This window comes from Peromyscus californicus, unplaced genomic scaffold, assembly GCF_007827085.1.
Source record: "Peromyscus californicus insignis strain IS unplaced genomic scaffold, ASM782708v3 Scaffold_11__1_contigs__length_118956290, whole genome shotgun sequence".
Taxonomy (NCBI): Eukaryota; Metazoa; Chordata; class Mammalia; order Rodentia; family Cricetidae; genus Peromyscus; species Peromyscus californicus.
In genome coordinates this window covers 73,799,188-73,816,182 of record NW_026294402.1, presented here as the reverse complement: position 1 = coordinate 73,816,182, position 16,995 = coordinate 73,799,188, and positions in this window count along the sequence as shown.

Genomic DNA, 16,995 nt, shown 5'->3' with positions numbered 1-16,995 from the left:
TTTTCATTCTGTTTAGCTTTCTTTTTCTTTTTGGTGTTGAAATTTTGGGATAACAAAACAGCACGAGGCATTTTGATCTCTGAATTTGTTTGTTAAAGGAAGCAAAATAAATAAATTAAAAGTTTACTACCAAATGAATTCCACTAGTAGATAAGTAGATATAACTATATATGCAAAAAACAGCCCTCATCTCTAAATGAATAAGAGATAGTTCATTCTAGAGTCACTTAGAGTGCCATTGCCCAGGAACACAGATTTGGGTTACTCCCAAATTCCATGGCCCAGTGTGGAAGCAGTTTCATGGAGCTTTATAGTGTAACAGAACAAAGAAAGTCATAAATCAAGGCAAGTTTAAAATGCATTTGGTCACTACACCAGAGAGGTGGCTACAGCAAGTTGAGGGAAGCTTTTCTATGAGCCTCAGATGTTATCTGATGACATTCTTAGCTTAGCTTTGGGGTTTGGGGAAGCTATCGGTCTGATAAATTATTAGATTTCAAAAAATTTTTATCTCTTAGTCACAGGATATTAGTTCAGACATGGAGATGGGCAAGGATTGGCTATTCAGGGGGCTAAAGCTAGCCCAAATAGGGTAATTAGGTTCTAGATCTGCAACATTCCAACCTCTCCATATCGCTGAAATTTTAATCAGCCAATCAGTCTTTGTAGACACAGCTTCTTTCCAGGATTTTAATTCACAAAACTAACCAATGTTAAGAAGATAATGAACTAGAGGCAACTCTGTGTGAGCCACTGAAGGAGAGAATTAAATAAGGAAAAAGGACTCTGTTATACATGCATCTGAGGTCAACTAGAGAACAGTCATGTGTCAGTGAGTCTTAGTTTCGTCTATCACAGCCCCTAGGAGGGGCAGTGGTGGAAGAAAAAGGTCAGACACTGGCAAGCCAGAAGTATAGATGGCAGGGGGCTTAGCTCAGGCTGGGAGGATATGGGATGGTAGGAACAGATCTTACCAACTGACAACAACCCTGAATTTTGATAGTACTGAGTATGACTCCTGCTGGTGGGTCAAATTCTGGAGCCCATCATGTTGAATCCTGTAGATCCTGACAACTCAGGAGTTTCAGGAATGTACTTGATACCCACAGGAGCATCCATACAGAAGACCGACCTTTAAAGGGCCTTGAAAGTACGACACAGGATCTCCAGCAGCACCCATCTCCTTGCCGAGGTGTGTCTCATCGTGCCTGGGAGACACTCTTTAGCTAAAGCATTAGACCACCTCAGGGCCATGATGAAACAAGTCTGATCAGGATGAGAAAACATTTCCAGCCTACGAACTGCAAAGCTCTATGTGGCCAGCAGAGGCCCCTCTGGCAGACATCAAATGCTTTCCCAATAGAGATTCAGCAACTAGAAACTCAGCAGAAGCAAGAGTCCATACATTTGACATACCCACCATCCTCTACATTTACATTTATATTTTTACTTTATCTCATTGCTTTTATCTTAAATGCTTATCTTTAAAAAGTATATTTTAATTTACCCTTCTTAATTTTATCTGATATAGTTTTGAACTTTATCATTATTGAGAAATCTTTTTTCTTTTGTTCTTCCTTTTGTCCTTGTCTCTGTCTTTTCTTTTGTAAACTCTTGATCCTTTCTCTTTGACTTCATAATATTCCTCTCCACCCCTCTTCCTCTTTTTCCCTTTTCATTTACTTGTATTTCTCCACTATTCTCGGCATCCTTCATTTATCTCATTTGTTTACATTTCCACATTTACCCAAACAACTTGGAACTTCATAGCACATTCTATATACAATAGTTTTAACTTTTTCACTGTCGTGATCAATGATGATCTATTATTGGGCTTCTCTCGATTTTGACTGTATTTCTGTATTTTGTATAATTTGATGCCTTTTTAATAAAGGTATCTGTTTTCTTTTTGTTGAGTGGTGCTGGAAACTGAGCTGTCAAGAGTAGACTGCATAGTAAATTCTAAAAACTGAAAAGATATCTAAGCCAACCGATACACAAATCAAACAGAAAATTAAGAAACATGAAAAACCAGAGCTCCTCAAATATTTTGAAACTCATCAACTAATGAATTCAAACATACTGGAGTAAGCAAAATGCAACATGAGAATTTTTAGTTTTCTGGTAAAAATGGGTCAATGACCTGAAAGAATATACAACCAGAAGAATTTGTTCCGGGATCTAGAAAGGAAAGTAGGTAACATAGAGGAAAACAAATCAGTTAAGAGGATGAGAAAATCATCAATAAAAATAAAACAGTAACATGAAAGAGAAATTTAGGAAGGAAATTGAGATGCGCCTTAAGAGCATAGACTCTGGTAGGTTGTTCATGCTCCAAAAGTCAACCCCCCACCCATGTGCATACAGACAGCACTAAATTGACTCAGTGGGTTACATTAAAAAGAAATAAGCAAATAAAAATGAAGGAAGGAAAGAAGGAAGAAAGAAAAGAGAGAGAGAGAGAGAGAGAGAGAGAGAGAGAGAGAGAGAGAGAGAGAGAAAGGATATGAAGTTGGAAGGGCATGGTTGGAGTTGAAGGGGGAGATTAGGGAGGATATAACCAAAACTTAGTGCATTCATATATAAAAATTTAAAAGAATAAAATTTTGAAAAGAAAACAAACATATAAAACATTAGAAAATGAAGAAACTCAATGAATCAAATGAAAAACATAGTGACACAACCTTGCAAGAGGAAAGAATTCAGAGATGGAGGATATAGTTGGTGAAATACTACATTTAAACTATAGTAAAGGAGAACAAGATAGTATGACCCCCAATATCCAAGAATTTTATATTAGAAGGATCCTAAACCTAAAACTCCATGAAGCAGAAGGATCTCAGCTAAACAGGAGAGGATCAGAGATTATGTCCATGACAGACTAGAACATTTTTCAAATATAGACAAAGAAACAGACATTAAAGAACACAAGAGGCATTTAGAATGCTAAATAAGTGCAGCTCAATAAGAACCTCTCTAAGATGTCAAATACACAAATCAAAGAAAAAATATTGAAAATTGTAAAGTCAATACTCCAATTCATCCACAAAGGCAGAAACATCCAGATAACATCAACTTTCTCCTCAACAATTTTAAAAGCCTCTGGCGAGCAAACATGGAATGACATATTTCAACATACAAAACGAATAACTGCTCACTCAGATTGCTGTAAACATCAAAGCTATATTTTTAATATAGAGGAGAAATAAAGGAAACACAAGACAAGCATAGACTATGCAGCGCATAACCAACAAGCCAGCATTGCAGAAGATAAGGGAAAATTAGAAACTAGAGATAAAGACAGTCTCAATCACAAGAGTATGAGGAAGACTAAATTTCATAAGAGGAATAAATAAACACAGCGGAGTTATGAAGGAATCCATTATATTCAGCACAATAAATGAGCAACTCCCATGGCTGTTATGGGGAAAGTGAATAACAAATATTAATCCAACAAGCAGAAAAACAACCAACAAAATTACAGGAATTAGTAAACATTGCCAATAATCACCATAAGGCAAATTAGTTTAACTCACCAATAAAGACAAACAGAAAGGTTCACTGGGCTAGAAAACAAGATATAACTACCTTTGCCTCTAAGAAAAACACCTCAGTGACTAAACAAACAAAAATTTCACCCATAAACTGAGAGTCAATCAGTGAAACACAGTCTATCATATGAATGGGAACCAAAGTCAAGCTGGCATAACTATTCTAATAACTGATAAAAGTTGTCTTCAAGAAAAGCACAGTGAACACTGTTTGCTCATAAAAGAAACTTCCCATCAAAAGACAGAACAATTGTAAATATATATGCACCAAACACTGTGGCTCCTGATTTTATTTTTTAAAAAATGCTAATAAACACAAAAGGTCAGGTAGGTACTGATAATAATGAAAGTGGACAATTTTAATGCCCCAGTTTCACTTCTGGTTAGGCCATCCAAACTAAAACAAAGAAAAATCAAGAGTTAAATCGAAGCATGGATCAAATGAATTTAACAGATAAATGCAAAATATTCCACCTGACAAAAACAGGATTTGTATTCTGCTCAGTAGCCCATGGAAGCTTCATAAAATAGAGCACTTTCTGGGCCACAAATCAGGGTAATCAAACAAAGAGAATTGAAATAATTTCCTATATCTATCAGATGACAGAGCAAAGAAACTATAATGTGGTGATATTGTGTCCCCCAATATATTTTGCACCTTAAAAACTTATCTGGGGTCAGAGAACAGAACAGCCACTAGATAGACATACAGGCCAGAAAATGGTGGCACACACACCTTTAATCCTAGCATTCCAAATGCAGAGATCTGTCTGGGTCTCTGTGAGTTCAAAGCCACACTGGAAATAGCCAGGCATGGTGACACACACCTTTAATCCCAGGAAGTGGTGGCAGGAAGCAGAAAGGTATAAAAGGCATGAGGACCAAGAACTAGAGCCTGGTTAACATTTTAGGCTTTTGAGCAGCTGAGATCCATTCAGATGAGGACACAGGCTTCCAGTTTGAGGAAATGAGATCAGCTGAGGAATTGTCAAGGTGAGGTTAGCTGTGGCTGGTTCTGTTTCTCTGATCTTTCAGCATTCACCCCAATACCTGGCTCCGGGTTTGTTTTTATTAATAAGATCTTTAGAGATTCATGCTACAACTATAAGTCAATGCACTGAAAACAGAAACTACACAAATACATGAATACTGACCAATATAATCTTGAACAATCAGACCACTGCCATTGAAAAAATGAGGGAGGAAATTAATGAGGGGAGAAAAGAGGGGATAAGGAAGGACATATGGGAAGAACAGCAAAAACCAAGCGCCATTTGAGGGTCATATGGTAATCTACTATAGTAGAAGCTTCTTAAAATATATACTTACATGAAAAATCTAAACTGGAAACACCGAACAGCAGGGCAGGCAAAGCCTCAGCTAGACATCCTTTATTCTCAATTAAAAACTTTAGTTCCAGGAATGGGTTATAGCTACTCAAGTTGTTGGCCAAAGAGGCCCCATGGAAACCCCCAAACAACCAAACAATAGGCTATTTCCAAGACTATTGGTGATCCTTCACAAACTGATGGTAAAGTCCTATCACCAAAGACAACACCTACATAACTCACTGAACATAGAGAAGTTGAGCTGGTGCCTATTTTATCCTACAGACTAGTAGTGTTCATGGTGCTGGAAGGTACTCTGTGTACTACCAAAAGAGAAAGGTATGTACCAACCTAGCTACAAACCCTGCTGTCTACAATGGTGACCTGCCTGCCAGATATGCTGGTGCAAGAGTGGTACAAATGTTGTAGGAGTAATCAACCATTATCAGAATGAAATTAAGACCCACTCCATGAGACGGAATGCATGCCCAGCACTGTTTAGATGGTCAACAACCTGAGACTAGATAGGCCACGAACCTAAGGAATGTAGCAATAAAAGGACTCCTGACCTCAGATCTATACTCACATATCAGTGTCTCACTCAGTCATCATCAGAGCAGCTTCCTCCTGCAGTAAATGGGAACAAATACAGAGAGCCATAGTTGGCCAATGTGCAGAAATTGAGAGACCTTGGGGCACTCAGTCCTAAATGTGATGTCTCCGTCAAATCCTTCCCCTCGGGGCTCAGGAAACTCTGAGGAAGAGGGGGTGGAAAGATTTTAAGAGAAAACGGTATTGTTTTACCGTGGTCCAACAGCTGCACCTGAATCTACTTCTGTTTCAGTCCCTGACTGTGGCTCTGCAGTCACTGCCCCACTGCTCAGTCCAAGGTCAGGCAGGACTCGTGCATTCTGCCTGAACCACCTCTGATGCTGCTGCTAAGTATAGTTTTTAACTAAGTCTCTATCATTCTATTTGCCAATAAAGACTCAGGAGTCAGATGCTGGGGTGAAAACCTGCTAGCTCAGAGAAGCTGAGGAGCAACCACCTGACCTTTCTCCTTAGCCATCGACCCAGAAAGGACTCTCTTCTGCTGCCCCAAACCAAAAAGATCAACACACTCAAAGTCCATCCCTATTACTTCCTGTGTGTTTCTCTATCCTGTTTTCTAGACTCCATTGAACTCTCTATGACTGCTTCCTATCAGCTAGTTGCTGGCTCTGCCTCTTGACCCAAGGTTTTATTTAATTAATGCAAACTCGGGGTTCACAGTGTGATCAAATATTCCACAACACAATGGAGATGGAAGACACCAAGGAAGCAAGGCTTTCTAGACACAGCACATGTAAACTTACAGACAGGGCCTGTGCAGGTCTGTGATAGAGGGGACTCTAGTGATGAGAGGAGTAGACACGAGCCCCCATCCCTCACCCAGAAGCTGTCTTCAGGTGATAAGCACTCACAAATGAAAAATTAGTTTTCTCCAAGGGAGTCTCACTGAGTATACAAACCAATCTTAAGGGTAGGCAACATGTTCAGAAAGTAGACGGCCAACATAAAATGAACTAAATGGTATTTGGGGAGGGTTTGTTTTTTCTCTCTTTCACGATGTTTTGTCTGGGGTTTTTTTGTTGTTGTTGTTGTTGTTTTGGTTTTTTGTCTTGTTTTGTCCTGGTTTGTCTGTTTCATTTTGTTTCTTATAGGTCTTTGTATCTATATCATAGTTTCTGATTTTTTTTTAATGGGCTTTCCGGTGGGGGGTGATGGATGTGTGTGTGTCTCAGCATCTGTGTTTCATGTGTCATTTCTTTGTTTTTTATTCCTGTTTGTCTGTTTTGTCCTATTCTGGTTTATTTGTTTTTATTTTATCTTATTTTATTTTATTAGATACCTGTTTATTTCTAATGAAAGAGAAAAAGATGGGTGTGGATTTGGGTGGGTGAGGATGTGGGGAAGAGGAGTTGAGGGAGGGAAAACTATAACCTGAACATATTGTATGAAAACAATCTATTTTCAATTTTAATGAAAGAGTGCAAAAAAAAAAGAGACAAACAGAAGTATCCTGACTAAATAATTTAATGAGCATCCCAAGGTCCTTTTATGGAAGGGGAAAGGGAATGAGCAGGATGGAAAGGGGGTCACAAGAGAGAACAGTGGCAGAAAGTAAGTTCCACAAGGACTTTGTACGTTGACATGTACATGTGAAAATGTCGCGATCAAATCCATTACTTTGTATTCTAGGCAAAAAATAGTAGTTTTAAAATAATACAAAAGGACTGTCTGGATAGCATATACAATAAATAATGACACAATCCATGCATAATAAGCATTTACACATCAGAGAAATTTACATTTTACTTTTGTTATAGGTGGTCCCAAAAATAGTACATAAAGGATAAATCATACCAAATGACTACAAGCAACAGAAAATGAGTCCTGGTTTAGTAGAGAAACAGCAAATCTTCCTTAAGCTCTCTTTGGATGTGGGGGAGCAGAAGTCACGCACAGCTCTGGCAAGGCCTGAGTTACAGAGGAGGAGGGGTGAGTCCGTGCTGCTGTGAACCTGTCGGATGACTTCGTTTGATCAGTCACCCTTGAAGTATGGTTGCTGTTCTTAAACTTTCAGAAAAGCTGCTATTGCTGTTCCCATTTGGTATGGGCCTTCATTCCATCTCCTCTGCGCTTGCGTGGGTACGCGGTTTGCTTTGGAAGCAGATTGACAGACAGCCGTCACCACCAGCAGGTCTCAGTGAGACACAGACAGAGGCCTCATCCAAAAAGTAATAAAGACCACATTTGTTAAAGTAAATGAGAAAAGGAGACTGAAGGAATGACAAGAAATCTCATTTCCTATTGCAAACTTTAGAAGCACTTTCCGAATTTCTAGGCGGGATGGAACTGGTTTTAGAAAACAATAAAAATAAAGAATAACTGGAAATATCTAGCTTATATCATAACAACCTGCCAAGAGAATCTTCCAAGTTCCTTAGATGGAAAGCCATCCTTCATTCTGGAAACTGCAAGCTGTGGTCCCGTCTAAGAAACAGCTGGAATCCACATGTCTTATTAACCACGCACAGCCTCAAAGAGAATTTGAGTCCTTTTCCTTCCTTTCCTCCTGGCTTGTTGGCCTCCTGCACTGTTTCTCGGGCTCACCTAGGAATCCCGTGACCCCATTTCTTTCCTTAATAAGCCTTTTGTCCCGAGAGATTAAAAGTCCCTTTCTTGAGTGTATGCGGAGAAGGAGGTGGGGGGAGGGGAGCGCTCTGCAGCCGCTTCAGGGGATGCACTTCAATCTGAAAGGCAAAATGAAAGCAGCTGGCACGCCCCAGAGGGCTCTTGGCCCAGAACACAAACATGTCACCCTGGGAAGCGGAAAGCCCTAGTTAGGTTAAAACGTTCTGTGTGCCTGTTTGACGGTCACCCACAGGCCACACGCTCCTCTGCCCCTCTGCACTTTCTCTAAATCATGGTTGTGCTCTGAGGCAGAAAAAAACAAAATTTTCCCATGCAACATTGAGTTTCCAAGAATCAGCCATTTGGACAGGAGGGAAATTTACAATGTTCTGTTTTATTTGATTTAGACGCTTATTTATACAAGGAAGGCACAGTCCACATTTCTAGCTGTGTAGAAATCCATAGAGTCCTGATCGCCATTACCCCAACAATGACCCAAATATGACTCTCACTGAATTACTACTACCTTATTGATAGAAGAAGTTGTGATTGAGTAGGAAGCATACTAAACTAAGGAACCTTGTCTCACATTGTCCCCAAGAGTTGCTGTTGTGACTTAAAATATTACATTAACTGTGCTCAAGTTTACAAAATAAAGCATGAGTGGTGTTCAGGGGTTTCTAACATTTCATTATATACACATTTCATCATTTTTACATAAACAAATTTAAGCAATAGAGAAATTAGAATGGAAGCTAATTTAGGCCATCTAAACAGAACTCACCTTCACCTTCACTGAAGCACTGGACTGAATCTCAGGTTCTACATGTCTAAGAAGGTTAAGAGCTAGATATGGCATCAATCCAAACACCACACTGTTGCTGTATCAAATTACATTTGGAAATAAAAGTTAGAACAATTAAGAAAATATATAGAATTCCAATATCATTCTTTTTTAAATGTAAAAAAATAAATAAATAAAGACAAAAGCCGAGTGTGGTAGTTACATGCCTTTAATCCTAGCACTTAGTAGGCAGAAGCAGGCAGAGTTCGGTGAGTTTGAGGCCAGCCTGGTCTAAATAGTGAGTTTTAAGACAACCAGGACTAAATAGAGAAACTGGCAGGTGGACTTTTCTTTCCCACCCACCAGTTCCCAAATAAAGAACATGGAAACTAAATATTAATTATAAATACTTGGCCAATAGCTCAGGCTTATTACTAAGTAGCTCTTATGTTTTAAATTAACCCATATTCCTTATTTATGCTCTGCCATGTGATGGTACCTTTATTCGCATGGCACATTCATCTCCTGCTCCCTCTGCATCTGGCTGGCAACTCCTCTGACTCCACCCTCCTTCCCTTCAGTGTCCAGTTTGGTTGTCCCATCTGTACTTCCTGCCTGGTTACCAGCCAATCAGCTTTTCATTAAACCAATCCAAGTGACAAATCTTCACAGTGTACAAAAGGATTATTCCACAGCAGAGATCTTGTCTCAAAAACAAACAAACAGTCTTAGGGTTTTTATTGCTGTGAAGAGACACCATGATCACAGCAACTCCTGTAAAGTAAAATGTTTAATTGAGGTAGTAGCTTATAATTTTAAAGGTCTAGTCCATTATCATCAAGGCAAGGAACATAGCAGCATACAGGCAAACACGGTGCTGGAGGAATAGCTGAGAGTCTTACATCTTGTAGGCAACAGGAATTCGACCAAGACACTGGCTAGTATCCTGAGCATAAGAAACCTCAAAGCCCACTCCCATAGTAACACACCTCCTCCAACAAGGCCATTCCTACTCCAACAAAGCCACACCTCCCAATAGTGCCACTCCCTATGAGATTATGGGGGAAAATTATATTCAAACTACCACATAAACAAACAACAAAAAGCAGGTTTGTAAGTAGGAAAAACACAAAGAAGCAGAAAAGGAGAAACAAAAACAGAATAGAGAAAATGAAACACTTAGGTCAATTATCAAACTACAGTGTGATTCAAATATTCTAGACTAGTAGCAGCTTTAAAATGTAGTTTTTCAACAAGCATCACCTAGCAATTTGTTAGAAGTGTGCATGTTTAGGGGATCTACAAGATGCCTCAGCGGGTAAAGGTTTTGGTCCCTGAGCCTGATGAGCTATGTTTAATGCCCAGGACCTACGTGATAAAAGGAAATAATTGACTCTTCCAAGTTGTACTCCAACCTCCACATCCATGCTGTGGCATGTGCGCGCACACACACACACACACACACACACACACACACACACACACACACACACACACGAACACACTCATGTGTACACATAGTTGCACAGATACACATAAATAAATGAATTTTACATTTTATATAAAAGAGAAATGTGCATTTTCAGATCCTGTTTTCTACCTGCAGTTTCAGAAGCTCTGACTGTGGAGCTGGATATCTGCCCTAACACAACACGGCATACAAAAGTCTAAGTATTCCTTTAGATAGCCTGGAATTGACTGCAGAGTCCCCAGCCCAGCTTGCAGCTGGTGGCATCTCCTCAAAAAGGATGTTTGGACTTCAGTAAAGCATTTATGGTTGGAAACAGGATTGGTCATCAAAATACACTGTAAATGCATGTAACAAAATAGTTGCAAACCTCAGACCAACAAATACATAGTGGGTAGACAGCGTTCCTGGAACATTGTAGACTGTATCCTTCCTGAAGACTGGGGAAATGGAGCACTTTCTAAAACAAGAAAGAGAAAAGGAAAGAAGAGAAATGTTTGCCTTGTTGGAGCTAACAGGAGACATAAACATGGACATAACTGCATGTGCCTTTATAAAAAAGATACAATCTGTGGAGCTGGGGATCAGTCTCAGTGAATAAAGCATTTGCTGTGCAAGCTCCAGCATGTGAGTTCAGAGTCTCAGAACCTACATAAAAGACAGATGCAAGGACTTGCATTTGCAGTCTCAGTAACTGTGGAGAAATGAAAGGTGGAGACATGAGGGACTCAGCAAGCTCATAGACCAGCTAGCCTGGCACACAGCAACTGATCAAATGTGACCTCAGATTGTGAACGTTGAGAAGCAACATCCAAGATTATCTTTTTCTGACCTCCACACATTCACCCATGGCACTAGTGTTCCTCACCCACCCCCGTGTGTGTGTGTGTGTGTGTGTGTGTGTGTGTGTGTGTGTGTGTGTGAATGTATGTCTGCCTGTTTTCTCTCTCTCTGTTTCTCTCTCTGTCTCTGCCTGTCTCTCACATGTACATACACACACCCTCCCTCAAAAAAAAAAAGAGAGAGAGAGAAAGGAATGATCTGTTGATCTGGAAATAAACCCTTGACAACACAGATCACTAGTTACAGACTGGGTTCTATGACAGGAGCATTTACTTATCTTGTCGTTAAACCCTTATAAGAAAGCCAACCAACTGGTCTCAGGACAAACTAACTGGTAGTAACATCTCAAATTGAATGTTTTCTGAAGAACCACAAACACATAGATGAAATAAATTTGCTAGAAGCATGTTATGTTTCAAATTTTTTTAGCAAAACATTTAATTGGCAAAATCCTCTTTGATGTTCATCATATATACATAAATAGCCATTACTCAAGTTCTTGGGAAATCTTGATAGATCCCCTGCCATCTTCATCACTCAGAGTCTGGAGGACTTAATCCTGTCTGTAAGCAGTTGGTATTCCCACTCTTTAGTCCATATCAGTTTAGAGCTAAATATGTGCAGAAATGACTACCTCCAACACCTCAGAGGAATGTGGTCTCAGTGTCTGTAGCCCCAGTGTGCAGGAGGCTGAGGCAGGAAAAGCAGAAGTTTGAAGCCAGTGCCATAGTGAGTTTTAGGCCAGCCTGAGTTAAATACTGAGACCTAATCTAAATTATGAAGAAAGTGGGTGAGTGAAAGAACTGTCAGAGACCTTAACTTTTCACAAACCCCAAAAGAAACTTTAAGAACTAAGTAAATAGAAATGCATATTTAAGTCTTTAGCTTTACATAAAACTACTTGTTTAAGTACTAATCTCTAATGTTGAATTCAGTCAAAACTAAGATTAAAATGATTCTGTTGTCTATATAAGGGAAGGGCCATGTCTTAAAACATTTAGAACTGTAAATTGTGTACAGATATTCTCCAAAAATAACTTGAATGGAAAACAGCATGATGCTTACTCAAAGCTCAGGACAAATCCTGGCGTAAATCATGCCTTGAATAAAAGTGAGTCCTGTTCATTGTAAATGCCAAGGCAAGCAGACAGGGCCTTTTCTTAAATGGAATCCATATTTACTTCATCCCTGACCTCAAGTTCATCAGAAAGTTAACTCATTTGTAATAAAAATAATCCATATGATTTTCTGGATGTTTTTAATTTCTATTTTTCAAACACCAATATATTGTATTTTTAAAGTCAATAGAGTTAAATATTTTGGATTTTTTTCTGTGTGCATTATGTATGTGTGCCTATGTGTGTGTGGTGTATGTGCTCATATGGGTATGTGCACAGGTGCACACGGATGTGCGTGGGTGCCTGTGTACACGTGAATAGAGGCCAAAGGTTAACATCAAATGTCTTTCTCTAATACTCGCCACCTTATTTTTTTGAGACAGAATATCTTACTAAGCAAATAGATTCAGCGAGGCTGGCAAATCAGTGAATCCAGGGATCCTTCTGACTCTTCCTGCTCCCGGCACTGGGTCACAAGAAGCGCACCGCCACTCTGGCTTTGAAACGGAAGCCAGGGTCTGAATTCACATTCTCATATTTGCACCGCAGGCATTTTACCCACTGAGCCATTTTCTCAGGCCCTAGACTGTTTCAAAGTCAATCCCGTCACCTTCTATGATCAGACCATGAAGACCAAAGAGACAAACGCTGCAACCAGCTTTGCAGACGTCAACGGTTCGGGGCTTACAAGAACGGTAGCCATGTCAACCTTATGTACTCCCTTAAGTCATAATAATCATGTTGCTAAATGGGCATTGTTGTGTTATTTATGTTACATTCTTAAGACAATAGCTAAAAAATAATAATAATGGTCTATTGCCTAGGAAATCTGGACTAGAGAGATGGCTCAGCCATTAAAGGCTAGGCTCACAATAAAAAATATAAGAAATCCACAATATCTACCTACTTGAATATATCAGAAAGGAGATCTTAAGTTCCACATGGAATTATAAATATTAAGAATTTGAATCAATGTAAGTATTTCATTAGTAACAAAAGATTTCATCAGTAACAAAAGATTTCATCAGTAAAATCAAATTACAACTATAAATACCCCTTTTTAAAAATTGAATCACCAATTAATGTAATTTGATGGATTAAGTAGCCTACAAGGAAAGTTTGAGCCATTTTGCCATGTCAGGAGGTTAACTAATACAAACCCACTTCCTGTTAAAACAGGGTATCTATTTGATGTAACATTCAGTATGAAGTTATTACTCCAATTAAATTGATGATTTTGTGATTAAATAAAAAAAACTCAAGGAAATTCTTCAATTCTGAGTATTTGGGTCTAATATTTTAGTCTTTTACTGATAGTTGTTTGAAATGTATCTGTTACTGTTACAACTCTAAGTCCATAAAGTGTCTCTCACAGACTTGCTCCAGGGCTGTTGGTACTGTTTGAGGGTCTGTGGAACCTTTAAAGTTGAGGGTGCTGGAGGAAGGTGGATATAGTCAAGCCCAGCTCCTATCCCACTCTCTTGCTTCCCGGTTGGTGACTGTGTGAACATGCCTCTGCCACATGCTTCCACTGCGATGCCTTCTCCACCATGATGGGCTGAAATCTCTCTGAAACCATGAGCCAAAATAAGTGTTTCCTTCCTAGGGGCTGTTTCTGCCTGGCATGGTAGCCTGGACAATGCAAAGTAACTCTACTAAAATGTATTGTAGCAGTGAGCCTGCACTTAAAGCCAGATTATTGTTATCAAAACACTTCATAGAGTAAACAACTTAGACACCGCAATCCAACAAAGCATGTCTACATTTTAAATAGGCTCCTTCAATTCCAGCATGGTATTCTCCTCTCTGGTCTCTCACATTAACTCATTCAGCAAGTGCTTGCCAGGCACTACACTTTGTACTCAGCAGACTGAAAGATAAATAGCACTACCCTGAAGTTGGTCCTGATTTGTGAGACTTAACACAGTACCTAAGGAAATAGTAACATTTAGAGTGAAAGGGGTAGCCTTAGTAGAAAAGCATCTTCATATGTAAATGGGTTGAGAGGCATTCTCAGGGAAAGGTATGGTTCATAATTTAACTAAACAAACATTTTAAAGGTATTATGATCAGAAACATCTGTGTTACATTGTACACTTTCCTTCAAAAACGTATCACAGTACACCAGAATTACAAATTTTCACAGATGTTTTTCCTAGGACACTAAATTATTTTGTTATTTTGCAATTCTTATCTGTTAATAAATTTTAGAAAGTATTTGCTGGGTGATACTTTTCATTATTGAGGGAGCTGTCAAAATGGTACTAATTCTTCCTTTTTAAATTTTCAATTACAGTCATATTTCTTTATTGTGTGTATGTGTGCATATATGTCACAAAGCACCCTTGAGGTCAGAGGACAACTGGCAGGAGCCAGTTCTCTCCTTCCACCTTATGAGTCCTGGGGATTAAACTGGTGCCACTGGGCTTGGCACCAAGCACCTTTATCTGCTGAGTCATCTCATCAGCACAGCGCTAATTCTTACAACAGAGTTGCTAAATTTTAATGAAGTTTGCTACTTAAACATTGCTCTTTTTCTATTCTTTGGTCCAAAATCACAAATAGAAAATAATCTTATAAATTAGATAATCACCATTATGATGAGACGGAGGTCACTGGAAATAAATATTTATGTTTTACAAAATGTCTGGAATTTGGAAATAATGCCAAAGCTTCTGTCATAGAAAAGGGGTGCTTCAAAATTTTCTAGTCTCTCTCTCCCTCTCTCTCTCCCTCTCCCTCTCCCTCTCCCCCTCTCTCTCTCCCTCCCTCTTGCCATTTAATTATATCTTTTTGAGAAAATCACTTACTCTCCCCTCCCTGTTTGTCTCCCCCCACAAATCCATTGAGTTTTTTTCCTCCTTTGCTCCCTGTTGTTGTGATAAAACACTGACAGCAGCAAGCTGGGGTGATAAGGATTATTGGCTTACAGTTTGTAGTTTGTAGTCCATTATCTAGGGAAACCAAATAAGAACTCAAACAGGAACCCAAGAAGCAGACACTGAAGCAGAGGCCATGGAGGAATGCCATTGACTGGCTTGCTCTCCCTGGCTTGCTCAGCTACCTTTCTTATACCAACCAGGGCCACTTGCTAAGGGATAACACCTCCCACAGTGGTCTGGGCCCTTCATCAATCCAGAAAATTCCCAATAGATGTGTCCACAATCCAGTATTATGGAGGCAATTTCTCAGTTGAGGTTCTCTCTTCCCAGTGTGTCTATGTTTATGTCAAGTTGACAAAATCTAACTAGGACAGTCCCTGAATGATGTCTTGGGACACTTGAACAAATGTCTGTGGAATAAGATTTGAGAAATTTAGTTTATCATCTGCCTTAGTTTATCATTTGCCATTTGCCTTGAAATCTATTTGTTTTTCTTATCCTTCACTCTTTATATGAAAACCAGAAGTTCTAAAATATCCTTGTCAGTCATTGAAAATTGAACCTGTTGTTTGTACTTGAGACACTCAGCGCTAGTCTGTGTTGTATTTGAGGGGCTGGCATTGGTCCATGCTGTATTTAAGGAACTCAGCATTTGTCTTTGTTGTGTTTGGGGTCTTGAACATTGTCTGTCTTGTATTTGAGGGCCTCGGTTTTGATCTGTGTTGTGTTAAAGGGCTCAGCATTGGTCTGTGTTGTATTTAGGGTCTTCATCATTGGTCTGTGTTGTATTTGAGAGACTTAGCATCAATCTGCATTGTGCCTGAGGGGCTCAGCACTGGTCTCTGTTGAAATTAAGGTGCTTAACATTGGTCTGTGTTGTGTTTGAGGGGCTCAGCATCGGTCTGTGTTGTACTGGTAGGAGTGACTTTGGCCTGTGTTGTATTTAGGGGACTCAGCACTGTATTTTAGGGCTTCACCGTTGGTCTGTGTTGTATTAGGAGGGTAGTGTTGGTCTGTGTTATATTAAAGGGGCCCAGCATTGATCTGTTGTACTTGGGGGCTTCTGCATTAGTCTATGTTGCATTGGGGGAAGGCTCAGTATTGGCCTATTTTGTCCCCATGCCCCCTAACACACAGGCTGTTTAGAATTAGTGAAGTACTATCAGTATCTTCTACAATCAGGAAAGTAATGCTTGGGTTCTAATCAGCTCACTGTTATGGCTCTTTATTGTTTCAAGGGTGTCAATGGTCTAAGCTAGGCCTTCTGGCAAAATGGATGCTACTAAGTTTTAAATGTGCTCTACTGTGTGGCTTTCTACTTCTATCACAGGCTTTTACTGTTCCCTTGGAGACAACAACCCATTCCTTTGCAGTCAGGGAAGTTGACCTCACATGGGTTCCAAGTCAGAACTCTTTTGTTATCTTTTAATTATTCTTGTGTAATCTTTTTCTGGGATCCAGCCATACCACAGTTAGTATCTTTGCCCCTTTCTATGGGGAACACATCCCTGCTAGATATTGGGCAATTTTCCCTCTTTCCTTTTCAAAGTTCCTTATACATCATTTTTAATACCATGCCTCGCCTTTGAGGATAGTTACCCAAATTATATTCAAGAGTGCTACATCTTGTTACATCTGTTTGAAATTTTCTTTTCTTCCTCTTTTTCTTCTGTTTTGATTTATGAGCTAGAGGTTCTCTGCTAGACTCTGTAGTTCTACACTGCTCAATCCTGTTCGTTTTCAAAAGTTCTCCAGGAAAGTGATCCTTTATGAAATATATAGATTGGATATGTTTGCCCTCTAGCTCTTTTTTAGCTGACCAATAGAAGGTATGACAACCTTTA